Consider the following 19297-nt stretch of genomic DNA (forward strand, 5'->3'; position numbering starts at 1 on the left):
ACAGCACACGTAGTCAGGATTGAACCCGGGTCTCTGGCGCCGTAAGGCAACAACTCTACTTCTGCGCTACTGTGCTGTACCATTGATGTCTGTGGAGGGGTGGAAGATTGCAACCTTCACGTGGTCCGCCCTGTTCGACTAATGCAATCAACTCGACGTGCACAAATGGAAGATCAAATAGAACAAGTTGTCCAACAACTTTAGGCTGTGCATGCCACACGAAAGAAGAAGAAGATGTCTATGGAAGCTCACTTTAAAAGTATAAAATAATAGTAAATTTAAGGCACTGTAGAAAATAAAATATGAAAATTGATACATGTTTTTAGGCTTTGTGCACATTAAGAATTCCAGAAGGTGGTGAATCAGATTTTCGGATCTCACTTGACAGCTACCGCCAGCCTCAAGCTGGGCAGCCCCCAGCCAATAAGGTGCTGTCCCGCCACGGTTTGCTATCCTCATTGGGTGCACGGGGATTAGGAACCATCCGAACAGTAGATCGCAACCTTCGCACCTACCAACACATCAAAAGAGACCAGCTCTAAAACTGGGAACTTGGAATGTCCAGACAATGATGACCGGCCTCTCTGAAACCCTACAGGACATCAGCGATTCCAGGAAAACAGCTGTCATAAACGACGAGACTCAACGTAGACATAGCCACCCTTCAGGAAATAAGGCTGGCAGACCCGGGCACACTGGCGAAGGATTACACGTTTTACTGGCAGGGGAAGGACTCTGACAAACCCAGAGAGCACGGAGTAGGCTTCGCAGTAAGGAACAGCCTGCTGAACACAGTAACCAGGCAATAATGGCTCAGAGCGACTCCTGACTCCGCCTCAACACCACCGCAGGCCCAGTCACTCTTGTCAGCGTGTATGCCCCGACACTGTCCTCCATATCAGACACAAAGGATGAGTTCTATGAGAACTTCGCATCCATCATCAGCAGCATCCCCAGCAAGGAAGAACTTGTTCTCCTGGGCGACTTCAATGCCAGAGTGGGCGCAGACTACGAATCGTGGTCTTCCTGCCTTGGGCAGTTTGGTGTGGGAAAAATGAATGACAACGGACAGCGACTGCTTGAGCTGTGCACTTACCATGACTTGTGCATCGCCAACTCGTACTTCCAGACAAAGCCCCAGCACAAGGTTTCCTGGAGACATCCACTCTCAAAGCATTGGCATCAACTGGATCTGATCCTAGTCAGACGTGCCGCCATCAAGAACGTTCTTCCCACAAGCTCCTACCACACTGTGGACTGTGACACGGATCACTCCTTGGAGTGTTGCAAGATCAGGCTGCAACCAAAGAGATTCTACCATACCAAGAAGCAGGGGGACCCCCGCATCGATGTCAGCAAGATGCCCCGTCCAGACCTTGTGTAACAGTTTGCAGAGGCTTTTGAGAGAGAACTTGGCACCTCGTGTCCTGGAGACTCTGCAACAGAGAAGTGGGAAATTCTGCGGGACACCATACTTTGGCTGGCTTTGGGAAGAAGACCTCGAAGACACACGACTGGTTTGAGGACAAGTCGACCGAGATGACTCCTGTCTTTGTCTGCTCCTGAAACATGCCTTCGGCACTGCAACAGAGGGGATCTACCTGCGTACTAGATCAGATGGCAGGCTCGTCAACCTCACCCGCCACAGAGCAAAGACAAAAGTACATGAAGCTCTCATCAGAGACATGTTGTTTGTCGATGACGCTGCAGTTGTGTTCCACACACTGCAGGAACTACAGTCACTGATGGACCATTTCTATGGGGCTTGCAAGGACTTCAGGCTGACCATCAGCCTGAAGACGAACGTCCTGGGGCAGGATACTGAGGCACCGCCTGTCATCACCATTGACGACTACAAACTCAATGCCGTCCATCAGTTCACGTACCTCGGCTCCACCATCACCGTCAACCTCCCCTTGGACACAGAGATTGACAAGAGGATCGGGAAGGTAGCTACAACTCTCGCCCTCCTCACAACTCGATTGTGGACCAACACAAAGCTGACGGTGAAGACAAAGATAGGAGTCTAAAATACCTGTGTCAACAGCACGCTGCTGTATGGCTGTGAGACATGGACTACATATGCCAGACAGGAGAGAAGACTCAACACCTTCCACCTTAGAAGCATCCGCCGTATCCTGGGCATATCCTGGCAAGACAGAGTGTCCAACGCCGAGATCCTGTCTCGCGCTGGCCTTCCCAGAATGTACACTCTACTCAGGCTGGGCCATGCCCACCGCATGGAGGATGGCCGTATTCCAAAAGACATCCTCCATGGAGAGCTGACATCTAGGAGGAGAACCATCGGCCGCCCCCAGCGATGTTACAATGATGTATGCAAGAGAGATATGAAGGCACTCGACATCGATGTGGAGTCCTGGGAGAACCTTGCAGCTGACCACATGAGGTGGAGAGGTACCTTGAACCAACATCTCAAAACGGGAGAAGAGGAACTGATGAACACAGCGGCAGACAAGCGAGCACACAGAGAGGAGCGCAGCAACTTCAACAGACCAGAGACCACACACAAATGTGACCTTTGCCACAGAGACTGTCACTCCCACATTGGTCTCTTCATCCACATGCGACACTGCTCCAGATGAGTTTTAGAGCAAGTAGCCAACAACTAGGATGCATCACCCATGGTCAGTCATGACCGAGGGGGGCCTACAGGTGAGTCTGTGGAATTCAATGCCACAGACGGCTGTGGAGGCCAAGTCATTGTTTTTTTTTAAAGCAGAGATTGATAGATTCTTGATTTGTAAAGGTTCCAAAGGTTATGTGGAGAAGGCAGAAGAATGGGATTGAGAGAGAAAGATAGATCAGCCATGAATGAATGGCAGACTCGATGGGACAAATGGCTGAATTCTGCTCCGATGAGTTATGAACTTATGAACTCTCTGCATTTGATGACATATTTCAACGCAAGATGATAAATGAACACTCGTTTCACACGTGTTCTATTCACTGGTGTATTCATTAAATTAAATCTGCACAACACAATAACAATACTGTTTATGAGAGGTGCTGCTATCCATGGGGAGAGCTGGGTTGTCAATTACAGTAACTGCCTTGTCCAGCTTGTTTTGCATTTTTACTTGTCACCTTCACAAACAAGCCCAACTGAGAATAGGAGGTCCCTGTGGGAATACTTCACTGTAATGCTGTTCGCTATTACCCTCAGGCCTTGTGTTTTATCTGCTTTTGTACAAATTAAAATATAGAGATTGAGATTGTTTTTATTTAATGTTGAGAATGCAAGTTTAGTTTAGAGATACAGTATGGAAACAGGCCCTTTGACCTACCAAGTCCGCATCTCCCATATGCTAGCACTATCTTATACACTAGGGACTATTTACAATCTTTACCAAAGCCAATTAACCTATAAACCTGCACGTCTTTGGAGTGTGGGAGGAAACCGGAGCACCCGGAGAAAACCCAGGTGGTCACAGGGAGAACGTACTAACTCCAAACAGACAGCACCCATAGTCAGGATTGAGCCTGGCTCTCTGGCACTGTAAGGCAGCAACTCTACCGCTGCGCCACTGTGCCACCCCAATTTCTCATTTATTGCTTTGAAAACGCGATTCATTAAAAATGTAGATCAAACCCAAGTGATTGTGGAAATTTATTGGGCATTTAATATTTATATATCTATCAACTCGGCGTATTTATGGAAGGTTCTCATTCTTCCAAGCCTTCTACACATTTTGGCAAAGTGGAGCAGAGATGCTGCCTTACAGAGCCAGAAACCCAGGTTTGATCCTGACCTCAGGTGCCATCTGCGCCTGTGGACCATCTCCCTGGGACCGCCTGGGTTTCCTCCAGGAACTCTGTCTGCCCACATCCATTCCACACACCCTAGGGGGAAATTTAACAATGCCAATTAACCTACAAAGGTTATGTATTTGGGAACGTAGGAGGAAACCAGAGCACCCAGAGAAAACCCACGCAGTCATGGGGGAGAATGTACAAACTGTGTACAGACAGCACCCGTATTTAAGATCGAACCCGGGTCTCGGGTGCTGTGAGGCAGCAACTCTACCGCTGCGCCACTGTACAATTGATTAAACTGTTGGTGTGCAATCCTGAAGCAATGAACTGCCAGACAAAGTTTGTGCATTTATATTACACAGACCACCACCGCTCCCCAAATTGTTCAGCTATATAAACACTAATATTTCAGGTTATTCCGTGGAATTTGATCCAAGAGGTTTTCATTTTCAATTGCCAAGCAGCTAATTCAAAAGATTCATTTCTTACTCTGTGGTAGTAAAACAGTGTGAAATCCTGGCAATGCTTGTAACAATAAAAATACATGGCGGGTTCATTAAGAGACCAACTTATCTTAATGGCACCCTGGGGTATGCTTCAATGGAGTAACTCAGCCTTAATAAAACCTGAATGAGACTTCAGGCATCAGCACATCAATCCAACTTTGTACTGTTGTGCCACAACCTATTTGAGTTTTAATATTCAGCTGTCAGTCACCCCATTATCTATTTCAAATCCAAACCTTTCAATAGTAATTTATTGTCATATCTACCTAGGTACAGTGAAATTCCTTTTTTGCATTCAGTTTGGGAAAAAGATTACTTTCCATAAGCACAAACATACTCAAGTACTAGAATAGTAATGCCGCTGTCCCACTTAGGAGACCTGAACGGAAACCTCTGGAGACTTTGCGCCCCACCCAAGGTTTCCGTGCGGTTCCCGGAGGTGGCAGATGGTTGCCGGCGGTTGCAGGTAGTGGAAGCAGGTAGGGAGACTTACAAAAACCTCCGGGAACCGCATGGAAACCTTGGGTGGGGCGCAAAGTCTCCAGAGGTTTCCGTTCAGGTTTCCTAAGTGGGACAGGGGCATAAAGGTCGACACAGTGGCGCAGTTGGTAGAGTTGCTGCCTCACAGCGCCAGAGATCCGGGTTCGATACTAACTACGAGTGCTGTCTGTATAAAGTTTGCACGTACGCTCTGTGACCACGCAGGGTTTCTTTGGGTGCTCCGGTTTCCTCACACATTTCAAAGATGTGCAGATTTGCAGGTTGATTGTCCCTCTGTAAATTGCCCCTCGTGTGTAGGAAATGGATGCACAATGGTGATCATTTTTCAATGCTGTTTAGATTCTGGATCAATTACTGTGGACTGGGGGGGAGCTAATGTTATCCCACTTTTTAAGAAAGGAAGGAGAGGGAAAGCAGGGAATTATAGACCAGTTAGCCTGACATCAGTGGCGGGGAAGATACTGGTGTCGATTATTAAAGATGTAATAGCGGCGCATTTGGATAGAATAACAGGATCGGTCCAAGTCAGCATGGATTTACGAAGGGGAAATCATGCTTGACAAACCTGGAATTTTTTGAGGATGTAACAAGTAAAATGGATAAGGGAGAGCCATTGGATATAGTGTACCTGGACTTTCAGAAAGCCTTTGATAAGGTACTTCACAGGAGATTATTGGGCAAAATTAGAACACCTGGTATGGGGGTAGGGTATTGACATGGATTGAAAATTGGTTGGCAGACGAGAAACAAAGAGTAGGGATTAATGGGTCTCTTTTAGAATGGCAGGCAGTGACGAGTGGGATATCGCAAGGCTCAGTGCTGGGACTGCAGCTATTTACAATATACATAAATGATTTAGATGAAGGAATTAAAAGTAACATTAGCATATTTGCAGATGACACAAAGCTGGATGGCAGTGTGAAATGTGAAGAGGATGCTATGAGGATGCAGGGTGACTTGGATAGGTTGGGTGAATGGGCAGATGCATGGCAGATGCAGTATAATGTGGATAAATGTGAGGTTATCCACTTTGGTGGCAAGAACAGGAAGGCAGATTATTATCTGAATTGTGTCAGGTTAGGAAAAGGGTAAGTACAACGAGACCTGGGTGTCCTTGTACATCAGTCACTGAAAGTAAGCATGCAGTTACAGCAGGCAGTGAAGAAAGCTAGTGGCATGTTGGCCTTCATAACAGGAGAGTTGAGTATAGGAGCAAAGAGGCCCTTCTGCAGTTGTACAGGGCCCTGGTGAGACCACACCTGGAGTATCGTGTGCAGTTTTGGTCTCCAAATTTGAGGAAGGACATTTTTGCTATTGAGGAAGTTCAGTGTAGGTTCACAAGGTTAATTCCCGGGGTGGCTCAGAGGGCCGAATAGCCTACTCCTGCACCTATTGGCTATTGCCTTCCAGGGGGAGGTGTTTCAAAGAGTTTGTGGCCAGGGCGAGAACTGATTAAAAAAAACCTTCTGCACTTTTTATATGAGAAAATACGCTGAACAATTCCAAACTCATATTAAAGATTGTGCAACTTGCCAAATCCCCTTACCAGATTCAGATGAGTTTATTGTCAAGTTCACAATGAAAGGTCTTATTCACATGGGGCGGCACGGTGTCGCAGCGGTAGTATTTGCTGCCTCACAGCACCAGACACCCAGGTTCCATCTTAATTACGGGTGCTGTCTACCGAGTTTTCACGCTCTTCCTGTGACCTAGTGGGTTTGCTCCAGGTGCTCCGGTTTCCACTAAGTCATCACTGACCAGTGATCTGTGCACTAGTTCTACGTTATTCCAGTTTTGCATATTACACACTAGGGGCATTTTGCAGAAGCTGATTAACCTACAAACCTGCATGTCTTGGGAATGTGGGAGGAACCTAGAGCACCTGGAGGTCACAGGGAGGATGTACAAACTCCGTACAGACAGCACTTGTAGTCAGGATCGAACTCTTCCATTGACTTCATCTACAGTTCACTCTGTCTCGGCAAGGCCACCAACATAATCAAGGACGATTCTCACCTGGTCACTCCCTCTTGTCCCCTCTCCCATCAGACAAGTGGTACAGAATTTTGAAGACGTATACCTCCAGATTCAGGGGCAGTTTCTTCCCAGCTGTTATCAGGCAACTGAACGGTCCTCTCATCAACTAGAGTGCAGTCCTGACCTCCCATCTACCTCATTGGAGACCTTTGAACGATCTTTAATCGGACTTTATCATGCAATAAATGTTGTACCCTTTATCCTTTATCTGTGCACTGTGGGCGGCTTGATTGTAATCATGTCTAGTCTATTCTGTGACTGGATAACATGCAAACAAAAGCTATTCACTGTACCTTGGTGCACGTGACAATAGTAAAATAAACTAAACTAAATTTAACTAACCAGACGCGCTGCCTGACCAACAGAGTTCCTCAGGCAGTTTTATTACTGCTCAAGTTCCCAGCATCTGTCGCCTCCTGTGTCGCCGACCTACATTTTTGTCTTGCTGATGTTAAGAGCGATGTTGTGTAGGAAGGAACTGCAGATGCTGGTTTGTGATGAAGGAGACACAAAGTATTGGAGTAACTCAGTGGATCGGGCAACATCTCTGGAGAAAAAGGATGCGTGACGTTTCGGGTCGGAACCCTTCTTCGGATTGAAATTAGTGGGGGGGTGGAGGGGGTGGAACAGGAGCCAGAACAGATCAACAAATTCAGGGCCGGCAACAGATGATTCCTCCCACACTCCAAAGCCGTGCAGGTTTGTAGGTTAATGGACGTCTGTAAATTGTCCATAGTGTGTGGGATAGAACAAGCATACGGATGATGCTATACAAGATTGGAAGGTTCTTGATTAGTATCCTGTCGGATGGAACAAGCCTACGGGTGATAGTCGGCACATTTGGCTCAGTGGGCCAAAGGGCCTGTTACCACACTGTATCTGTAAACTAAACTAAACTGAACTAGACTCTAGTCAGTAATTACAGTCCCTATACCCGGCCAGACAGACCTGGGAGGGGGGCGCAGGGGGTAGAGCGAGGGGGCCTGAGCACACAACCCTCAGGGGCATTAGTGTTGGGGGTTCAGGGTGGAGGAAATGTCATGAGCAATTCTATCCGAATGAGTTCTGTTGGACAGGAAATCCAGAAGTTAATTGTAGATGGACACTCCAAGCCGAGGGGCAGCTTTCCCTCCTTCCCCAGTGAACTAATACAACAATGATGATTCAGCTCACATGCAGCCAGGATGCTAAAAATACATGCGAGAAGACAGCGGTTTCTCTTGCGCAGCCACGCTCTCTTTCTCAAAATAAATTATATAACAAATGCCTAAAGTCATCCTCTTGCCTCTTGCACACACAGATATGTTGTCCCATCGTGATTATGGGTCTGACCCCTGAGCAGATTCCACACGTTTTGACGGTGGCGCAGCGGTAGAGTTGCTGCCTTACAGAGAATGCAGCGCCGGAGACCCGGGTTCCATCCCGACTACGGGTGCTGTCTGTACGGAGTTTGTACGTTCTCCCCGTGACCAGCGTGGGTTTTCTCCAAGATCTTCGGTTTCCTCCTACACTCCAAAGACGTACAAGTTTGTAGGTTAATTGGCTTAGTAAATGTAAAAATTGCCCCTAGTGTGTGTAGGACAGTGTTAGTGTGTGGGGATCGCTGGTCGGCGCGGACCCGGTGGGCCAAAGGACCTGTTTCCGCGTTGTATCTCTAAACTAAACTGAAAGTCTCTGGCCTTCATTTGAAGATGGGAAATTCGTTCTACACCTCTTTCCATCACTGTCCCAGTTTTTGTATGACAGTGTCGTACAGAGAGCTGGAGGTGGGGCAGCATTAAGATAGAAGGATGATGGGGGGTCCAGTGTGGGGACCATATCTGAGGAAGGATGTGCTGCCAATGGAGAGGGGCAAGAAGAGGTTCACGAGAATGATCCCAGGGATGATTGGGTTAACGTATAAAAGAGCAATTGATGGCTCTGAGCCTGTACTCGATGGAGTTTAGAAGGATGAGCGGGGACCTTATTAAAAGCTCCCCCCTCATTAGTGAAAGGCCTGGATAGAGTGATTGTGGAGTGGCTGTTTCCACAGGTGGGGGAGTCTCAGAACAGAGTGCACAGCCTAAGAATAAAAGGATGTAGTTTTAGAAAGGAGATGAGAAGGAATTTATTTAGTCAGAGGGTGGTGAATCTGTGGAATCCATTGCCACAGACGGCTGTGGAGGATGCCATTGGATATTTTTAAAGCGGAGATTGGCAGGATTTTGATTAGTAAGGGTTATGGGGAGAAGGCAGGGGAATGGGGTTGAGAGGGAAAGATAAATCAGCCATGATTGAATGGCAAAGTAGACTTAATGGGCCAAATGGCCTAATTCTGCTCCTAGGACTAATGAACATGACCTACTGATTTACTCCAGCTCTTTGTACCTTTCTCTACATCCTGAACAAAATCATAATATAACCAAATTGGCCTGAGGAATACAGTGTTCTGTAATTCATCAATCGTACTATATCTATTTTGTGGCATGGAAACACGTAGAAGAACTGTCTGCAGATGATAATAGATGGGTATCTGGACAGCAAAAGTGTCGGGGGATATAGGACAAATGCGGGCAAATGGTTCTAGCTTAGAGGGGCATCTTGGTCGTCATAGCAGGTTTGTTTGTTGGGCTTGTTTCCGGCCATTATGACTATGATTCCGTGACTCCAGTCACTAAAATCTTTACTATTTTAGACACATTTGACCTGTCTCAACATGTGAAAGAGGCTACTCATTGTAATGGGCACACCCTGGACTTGATTATCACAAAGGGTCTCATTGTTTCTGATATTTTCGTGACTGATCCTTCCTTGTCTGACCACTTCTGTGTTTTCTTTAATATATCTTTTATTCCCGACATACAGACAAAATCAAATACTGTCAAAAAACGGTATATAAATGAACAATCTAATGTACTCTTTAAAAATGCCATCTTCCTCTTACCACCTCTAAACCCATGTTCTGCTGATGATCTTGTAGATAACTTTAACTCCAAAATTGTGAAAGTTATAGATGTCATTGCACCTGTTACGGTTAAAACGATTTCTGGTAAGCAAAAGGCACCCTGGAGAAAAGCTGCTTTTGTAACAGCCCAGAAAAGAGAATGCCGGAAAGCTGAGCGCATCTGGCGGAAAACAAAACTTCATATTCACCATGACATCTATAAAGAGAGCCTCCGTGCCTACAATTTAGACTTAAAAAGTGCTAGAGAAACATTTTTCTCCAATATCATTAACAACAACACTAATAAGGCAAAAACCCTATTTGCAACTGTTGACAGACTGACCAACCCCCCAACACAATTACCACCTGAACTCCATTCCATGCAGAAATGCAATGAGTTTGCATTATTCTATACAGATAAAATTGAAGGCATCAGACGTGCCATCAATATCACCGCTGCAAACAAAAATGTTGGATCACCACCCTGTTTAGGCAAAGGTAACGTGGCAATGATGACATGCTTTAATGTCATAGACTCTAAAACTCTTGTGGAAACGGTGACACAACTAAGGCCATCCACCTGCTGCCTTGATGCTTTACCTACCAACTTCTTTAAGAATGTTTTTGACTGCCTAGCAATAGACATACTGCAAATAGTTAACAGCTCTCTTCAATCAGGCAATTTCCCAAAAGCCTTGAAAACTGCAGTTATTAAACCTCTTTTAAAAAAGCGGAGCCTAGATGCCTCTATTATTAACAACTATAGACCAATTTCAAACCTATCTTTCATAAGTAAAATCATTGAGAAAGTTGTCCTCCAGCAACTTAATCAATTCCTGGCTTCAACTGGCTGCTACGACAACTTCCAGTCAGGATTTTGACCTCTTCATAGCACCGAGACCGCTCTTATTAAAGTTGTAAACGACATCCGTCTTAACACAGACTCTGGCAAAGTTTCAATATTAATGCTATTAGATCTCAGTGCTGCATTCGACACTGTTGATCACTCAATACTTTTGGACAGGTTGGAAAAATGGGTGGGGCTCTCAGGCACAGTCTTAAGTTGGTTCAGGTCATATTTACAAGATAGGAACTATTTTGTTTCCATTGGCGACTTTGTATCAGAACCAATCAACGTGACGTGTGGAGTATCGCAAGGTTCGATCTTAGGGCCCTCTTTATTCAACATCTACATGCTCCCACTAGGGCAAATCATGCGATATAATAATATTGACCACCACTGCTATGCCGATGACACTCAAATCTATGTAGCGCTATCACCAAATGACTATCGCCCCATAGATCTGTTGTGCCAGTGCATTGAGCAAGTCAAAGACTGGATGTGCCAAAATTTTCTCCAACTAAATAAGGACAAAACGGAGATAATTGTTTTTGGTGCTAAAAAAGAAAGGCTTAAAGTAACCCAACACCTTCACTCTCTGTCCCTGAAAACTTCAAACAAAGCCAGAAATCTTGGGGTCATTATGGATTCAGATTTAAATTTTGACAGTCACATCAAATCAGTAACAAAATCGGCCTACTATCACCTCAAAAACATAGCAAGATTAAGAGGACTCATGTCAGCTCAAGATTTAGAAAAACTTGTACATGCCTTTATTAATAGTAGGCTAGATTATTGCAACGGTCTCCTTGCAGGTCTTCCAAAAAAAAACTGTCAGGCAGCTACAGCTTGTTCAGAACGCTGTTGCTAGAGTTCTAACAAAGACCAAAAAATTTGAGCATATTACACCAATTCTTAAATCCTTACATTGGCTCCCTGTATGTCAGAGAATTGATTTTAAAATCCTGCTGCTCACCTATAAATCACTACATGGTTTAGGGCCAAAGTATATCACTGACATGCTTCCACTATATAAGCCTTCTAGACCGCTAAGATCTTCTGAAACCAATCTGCTAGTGATTCCCAGAGTAAATACAAAACATGGGAAAGCAGGATTTAGTTACTATGCAACAAATAACTGGAATAAACTTCCTGAAGATTTAAGACTTGCCTCAACTTTGACCACTTTTAAAACAAGACTGAAAACTTTTATGTTTACTTTAGCTTTCAGCTAAATCTTAACTACATTGCACTTTTAACTTTTGCACTTTTTATAATGCATTTTTAATTTTGCTTTTCTTTTCTTTTAGTTCTTCTATTTTATTTCATTTTATGATTTCATTTATTGTATGACATGTTTTTATGTGAAGCACTTTGAGTCTGCCTCGTGTATGAAATGTGCTATATAAATAAAGTTGCCTTGCCTTGCCTTGCCTAATCACAAAGAATCACTCTTTTCTGAACCAGGTTCATTGACTGATCGTGTAGGAAGGAACTGCAGATGCTGGTTTACGCCGAAAGTAGAGACAAAATGCTGAAGTAACTCAGCGGGTCAGGCAACACCTCTGGAGAACATGGGCAGGTGACATATCGGGTCAAGACTGAATGGCTACCCGTGGCGAAACTACCCCGAGTGAAGAGTAGCTGAAGAAAGGTCTTGACCCAAAACGTTATCTATTCCTTCTCTCCAGAAATGCTGCTGACCTGCTGAGTACTCCATCTCCATCCATGCTGAGAAAGCTAGGGAGTAATTAATTTTAACCTATATAATAGTAAGCCTATATAATAGTAAGCCTGGAATTCCACGACTGGATTAGGTGTTCCTGGTCTGCTCTGTTTGATCAGTCGCTGGATAACGACAGATCTGGTCTGGAGCTGTGATCATGTTGTCCAGTCGCAATAGGTGTAGTGACTGGACCCTCTGTGCAGATACAAGTGCCATCAACATGAGTGTTTTGAGCATAGATTGTTCTAGGTTAAGGGGTCTGGCTGGTGGCCATCCCCTGAGGTATGTCAGGACCACACTGACATCCCATGTATGGGTGTACCTTGGTCTAGGGGTTAGAGTTGTAAATACCCTTCATTAGTTTGACCACCAGCAGATGGGACCCCATTGCCTGTTGTCCTGGAGCTGGTTTTAAATAGACAGGTATGGCTCTTCTAGCCGTGTTGATGGCTCTGTAGCTGAGTCCTTCATCGTGGTGAAGGTTCGCCAGGAATTCCAGTACGTTGGTAACTGTAGCGGTTGAGTAGGTGGTCCCTTTATCCAAGCAGTACTTCTCCCATTTATTGATGCTGGACAAGTGCTGTTTTTCAGTGGATGTTCGAAGGGATGCTGACATGGTGTCGATGGTTTGTTCTGATAATCCCAATCCCAGAAGTGGTTTGTGCAGAATCTGCAACCCAGGAGTTTGATTTTCATGGCACGGGTGGCTTGTGCCCGACACTGGGTGTAAATAACTCTGGGTCACTGGGGATACCATCGGAGTTTCAACAACCATGTCATGGAGTTTTGGGAACCATGGCTGTGTAGGCCAGTCGGGTACTATCAAAATACCTGAAGCAGAGTCCATTTGTATTGTGCGTAGTCCCCAACTGATGAGGCAGAAGGGAGGAAATGCATAGAAGAAGTATTTCCCCAATCCAGCGCGAACGCATCTACCGCTGCTGCCTCAGGGTCTGGTTCCCAAGCGACATACATAGGTATCTGGTGATTTAGCCTTGATGCAAATAAATCGATATCTGGCGTGCCATATTGCATAACTTTGCAAATTATTTGGGGTTTAACATCCATTGTCATTAAATTTATGTGACCTGGTGTCTGCCACTGTATTTAGCTTACCTAGCAGGTAAGTTACTGATAGCCAAATATGTCTTTCGACACACCATTGCCAAATTGTGTTGACCAACTTGTCGCATGATACCGATTTTATGCCGCCCATATGGTTAATGTAGGCCACCACCGTAGTATTATCTATTTGTAACCGTTCATGCAAGTGATGCATATTTGTGCATATGCTTTTAAACCATAAAATTATGCCAAACATTTTGCCCACCACTGTAGTTATGATATTGCTTCAGTGGGTGACTTCAATGACACGATCATAATGACCTGTATGTCGTTTTGGTGCTCTTTGTAAGTTTTGACAGTGCAAAGGTCTGAATTGTGTAGCTGGAAATGCTGCTACCATATTCCCAATTACTCTGTTGTCGAATAGTTGGGAGTACGTGGACCATTAATTGTTGCATGATTGTGCCAATTCAACTGTTTTGTCTCTTGGCAAAGTTACAGTCACGTAGACTGAATTAATTGTGAAGCCCAAGTAGTCCATGATTGTGGATGGCTTCAACCTAGATTTATCTGGATGTAAGACAATCCCAGGGTTTCGAATAACTGTTTGTTAGCTGATACAGCTAACATAGTCAATTCCATGGTCTTGCCTATTTTCCCATTGGGTAACGCTTTAAATTGCCATAGCTGCCCCATCCAGGTAAATTTCAGGTATCTGCGATGATCCTTGTGAATGGTACTAAATTAGTAAACATCTTTAAGATCAATGCTTGCCATGAAGTATCCTTTGGAAATTAGTTGTTTGGCAGTAACAACCGTTTCCATTTTGAAATGTATATACTTAACAACCATATTTAGTGAAGTTAAGTCAATGATGATGCGACATCCACCATCTTTTTCGGTTTAGTGACGAATATTTGATACGAATTCCAAGGGTTCATGTTTCCCATGATACCCTTTGTAATTAGTCTCACCAGTACAGCTTGTCCCTCTCGTTTCTTTAACGGAGAGGGAAAATACCCTCTGGGGTAAATGTTGAACTGGTGGCAATTTTTCTAGTATGAATTGTATTTTGTATCCACTAAGCCATTGAGTATATACTGATCACTTGTGATAGACTCCCGTGCTTCTTAAAACAGGTGTAATCTCCCCTGTTAGTATTAAGCCCCTATTTTGTATACGTTGGTAGGAACCAGACCCACCTACCTCCATGGTTATGGGTATTCTTCTGTTTCCTGCCGGTCCAACGAGTCTTGCACGTTGTCTGATGTAGTGGTGGTGTTGGGGGGTGGCGCATTTTCCATGGGGCCTGCTCTGGGCCTTGGCCTGAAAGGCTTACGGGTTTGGCATGCAGGCCCCGAGCTTTCACCAATACCATGAGGTGGACCCTCCTGGTGGACGCGTTAGAGGTACTGCTGACTGGTTTACGTGTGGTGCTCATTCCAGACCCTGCCCTCTTGCGCCGATATTTTGGACACTTCGTCCAGCCAGACAGACAGCAGGATCTGTGGTTGTGAGGTCGGCGTTCTTTGAGGGCAGGTTTTGTAACTTCCTGAGAAGTTGCGGAGCACTGCGAACAGTAGGTCAGGTGTTTTGCCATACTACCGTGACCCTCTGGAAAGAGCATGCGAAAATGACAGCCGACGTCAGGGATATCAAATTCATTTTTTGATATTTTGGCTTTTTTAAAGCGATGCTCAATGTACCCTCCAATATTGGTGGCCACTTTGAGTAAATGCAATTTAGAGGAAGCGTGATGAACTCCAACGCCTCATAACTACCTGTCTTGGAGATTTTTGAAAGAACAGGTAGTAAGCTGGCCATCAGTTGAGACTGAAAAGCCATCTCGCTAGTGGTGGAGCCACATAGCGGCCACACCCAACACTCTTCCTGATCCTGTACCTCAAGCATACTCCCGATGTTGTTCAGCCAGTGACCCCTCTTCATGACCAGCCCAGCCCCTGGTCACCCCAAAGCTAACCACACTAAGGAGGAAGCAATGGGCAGTGCCTAGGCACTGTGGAGGGTATGCCTGAACCCCCAGCGAGACTGCCCCTCACGCAGCGTGTCTCGCAGGAGCTCCTGCTCCAGGAGCCGCTCCAGCGGCTCAGGCGGCTGTCTCTCTCTCCCTGCGAGTGGAGAGACGTCCCCTCCGACAAGTCGGAAGCCACCGGCCGGATGCCTCTTCGGATGGCTAAACATCCAGCCTGCAGCTCAGGCACTAGCGGGACTGGGCTCGGCGCGGTGATGGGGATAGTGGTGCGCCCAGTAATTGTTCCTACCGCCTTCTTCTAGAGCTTTTGTGCCTTGTAGTAGCGAGAGCGCCCCTCAAGCAGCGCGTCTCGCAGGCACCTGCTCCGAGAGCCGCTGCAGTGGCTGAGGCGGCTCTCTCTCCCCCCGTGCGGGTGGAGAGACGTCCCGTCCGAAATCGGGAACACCTGCCGGATGCCTCTTCGGGTGGCTATGCATCCAGCCCGCTGCTCAGGTACTAGCGGGCTGGGCTCGGCACGGTGTCGGGGAATAGCGGAACACCGGGTAAACGCTCCTACCGCCTGTTGCTGCCCCCTTCCCCGACGGAAACCGTTCCTCCTCGAACGGGAGACAGTTTTGTTCCAGAGCCTTTTTCTCTGCCTGTAAAACGCAAGCAGAAAAAGGCTCCCCTGTAAAAGAAACCCGACCTCAGGGTACTCACCTGACGGTCCGTTTCATTCTGTAGCGGGAGCGCCAAATTCCCGCTGCAGCCGCTGTTGCACTGCTGGCGTTAATGCCGCGCCTGCGCACTGAGCGGGTTCTTCACGTAGTCACTCACGTGACTCCGAAGTAAAATTAAGTCAGTAATTAATCTCAGCAACATGCCTTGACGCTCTGCATCTGGGATAAGAATAACATGCAATTTTACAGCATTTTGGGGTTTTCTTTCAGAGTATTTAGTCTTCGTTTTATAGATTTGGCATGGAAACAGGCCCTTCAACCCATTAAGTCCACACCAACCATCAATCACCTGTTCCCGACCTGACGCGAAACATCACCTATCCTTTTTCACCAGAGATGCTGCCTGACCCGCTGAGTTACTCCAGCATTTTGTGCCTACCTCATTCACACTACTTCTATGTTTTCCCACTTTCTCACCCACTCTTTATGCACTAGGGAACAATTTACCGTGGTCAATTAACCTACAACCCTGCACGTCTTTGGGATGTGGGAGGAAACCGGAGCACCCAGAGAAAACCCACGCGGTCACAGGGAGAACGTGCAAACTCAATGCAGACAGCACCCGAGAACACAATGCTTTATAGCCAATAAGACTCTGCTGCAGTCAGGCATCATTGTAACAGTTAAACAGTAACAGTTAAATGCAGCAGTACAACAAACTTTGTAAACACCTCAGTTTAGTTTAGGTTTTAATGCCCGCCTTGCTAACTTTTTCTTACTGACACAGCGCGGAAATAGGCCCTTTGGCCCACTGAGTCTGTGCCGACCAGCAATCCGTGTACACTAGCCTACACACTAGGTACAATGTACATTGATATCAAGCCAAACCTGTATGTCTTTGGAGTGTGGGAGGAAACCAGAGCACCCGGAGAAAACCCACTCAGTCACGGGGAGAATGGACAAACTCCGTACAGACAACATCCGTAGTCAGGATCGAACCCGGATCTCTGGTGCTGTAAGGCAACAACTATACCACCGTAGTGGCACAGTGCCGCCCTTTCTAAGAGATAACAAAGGGATGAGTTATTTTTTAAGGACGTTTTTCCGAATCTGAGATAGCACCAGATGTCGCCTCACGATTTGTGGAACGTTAACCCCAGGCTCAAATACCTGAGGAGAAACTTTCTCACTCCAAGGGTGGAGGGTGTATGGAACGAGCTGCCAGAGGACGCAGTTGAGACAGGTAGTAATAACAACATTCAAAAGACATAAAAAGACACAAAGACAAAAAATAAACTGGAGTAACTCAGCGCGTCAGGCAGCATACTGAGGAACATGGATAGCTGACGTTTCGTGTTGAGACCCTTCTTCGGGACCTGACCCGAAACGTCACGCGAAATAGATTAGCCATGATTGAATGGCAGAGTAGACTGGATGGGCAGAATGGCCTAATTCTCCTCATATGTCTTCTGGTTATGGTCATCTATTCCAGGGATGCTGTTTGACCCGTTGCGTTACCCCAGTATATTTTTTGTAAGCAGCACCTGCGGATCCTTGTTTCAACATTTAAAAGGCACTTGCGGCATGGATAGGAAAGGTTGAGAGGGGTATGAGGCAAACGGGGGCAAATGCGACTAGCTTAAGGGTCTGTCCCACTTTAACGACCTAATTCACGACCTCTGCCGACATTGCCCTTGACTCATACTCGCAGCATGGTCGTCACGGGGTCGTAGAAGGTCGTAGGAGGTCATGATGCTAGTCGTAGGTACTCGCGGCATCAAGTAGGTCGGGGCGTTTTTCTAGCATGATGAAAAATATCCACGAGTAAAAAAGGTCGTGAATTAGGTCGTGAACGTGGGACAGGCCTTTTAGAAGGGGCATATTGGTCGGCATGGATGAAGTTTAGCTGAAGGGCCGGTTTCTGTGCTGGAGAACTCTATGACTTTACGGGTCAGCACAGTGGTTCAGTTGCTGCCTCACAGCCCTAGAGACCTGGGTTTGATCCTGACCACGGGTGTTGTCTGTACAGAGTTTGCATGTTCTCCTTGTGACTGTGTGGGTTTTCTCCGGGTGCTCTGGTTTCCTCCCACACTCCAAAGGCGTACAGGTTTGTCGGTTAATTGGCTTCTGTAAATTGTAAATTGTTCCTTGTGTGCAGGATAATGCTAGTGTTTGGGGTGATCGCTGGTCGGCATGGACTCGGTGGGCCGTCGGGCCAGTTTCTACCTTTTTCCACCCTGTATCTCCAGAGTAAAGGAAACTAAACTAAGGTAAACTAAAGTAAAGATAGACACAAAGTGCTGGAGTAACCCAGCGGATCAGGCAGCATCTCTGGAGAAAAAGGATGGGTGACCTTTTGGGCCGGGACGCTTCTTCAAATATCCTTTCTCTCTAGGGATGCTGCCTGACATGCCGAGTCACTCCAGCACTTTATGTCTATCTTTGCTGCAGTTTTCTGTTTCTAAACCAAAATAAACGTATTAAAACTCCAGCTGTGAGCCTAGGCTGCGTTTGGCACTTTGGAAGTTCAAAGTTCCAGCCAACACCCATCGATCTGAAATGGTATCTCGACCCTCCCTTCACTAACGTTGTCCGTCTCACTGAGCCTAGCCTCTCCATCAATGTCCCTTTTGCTGTAATCTGTTCGGGGGCGGGGGGGGAAGAGCGGGGGAGGAGGGAAGAGGGAAGAGGTTTGGCCGTCCTCATTGCACCACTTTGAAAGCGAGTCTTCAATAAAACCATCTCAACAATGAGAGGCAAGATGAAGGAGGACCTCCCACCAGCTAATGAGTTGGGCCTGAGACAATTGGCCCTCATTGTTACTGTTATGAACTCTAAATGCCAATCCGTCTGGCTTCAAGACATCAGTAACGCCTGCAGTCTGTGTGTTTTCTTTAAAACCAGAGCCAATTAGATTGGATTCAGAACACAACCTTTGAACATCATTCAGTCCAATAAATCTTCTCCTTGAAGTTGAAAATAAAGTAAATCAAATGACCAAAACGTGAAAGAAAACAGATCTATGGGAGATGCTGAGATAAAGCGAATCCTGCTCCACTTTGACTGCACACAGAAGGAAGGAAGTAAGGGGCAGCACGGTGGCGCAGCAGTAGAGTTTCTGCTTTACAGCGCCAGATACCCGGGTTCGATCCTGACTAAGGGTGTGGTCCGTGCGGAGTTTGTACGTTCTTCCTGTGACCGCGTGGGTTTTCCCCGGGTGCTTCGGTTTCCTCCCACATTCCAAAGATGTGACGATTTGTGGGCGAATTGGC

This window comes from Amblyraja radiata, chromosome 5, assembly GCF_010909765.2.
Source record: "Amblyraja radiata isolate CabotCenter1 chromosome 5, sAmbRad1.1.pri, whole genome shotgun sequence".
In the NCBI taxonomy this organism is placed as follows: domain Eukaryota; kingdom Metazoa; phylum Chordata; class Chondrichthyes; order Rajiformes; family Rajidae; genus Amblyraja; species Amblyraja radiata.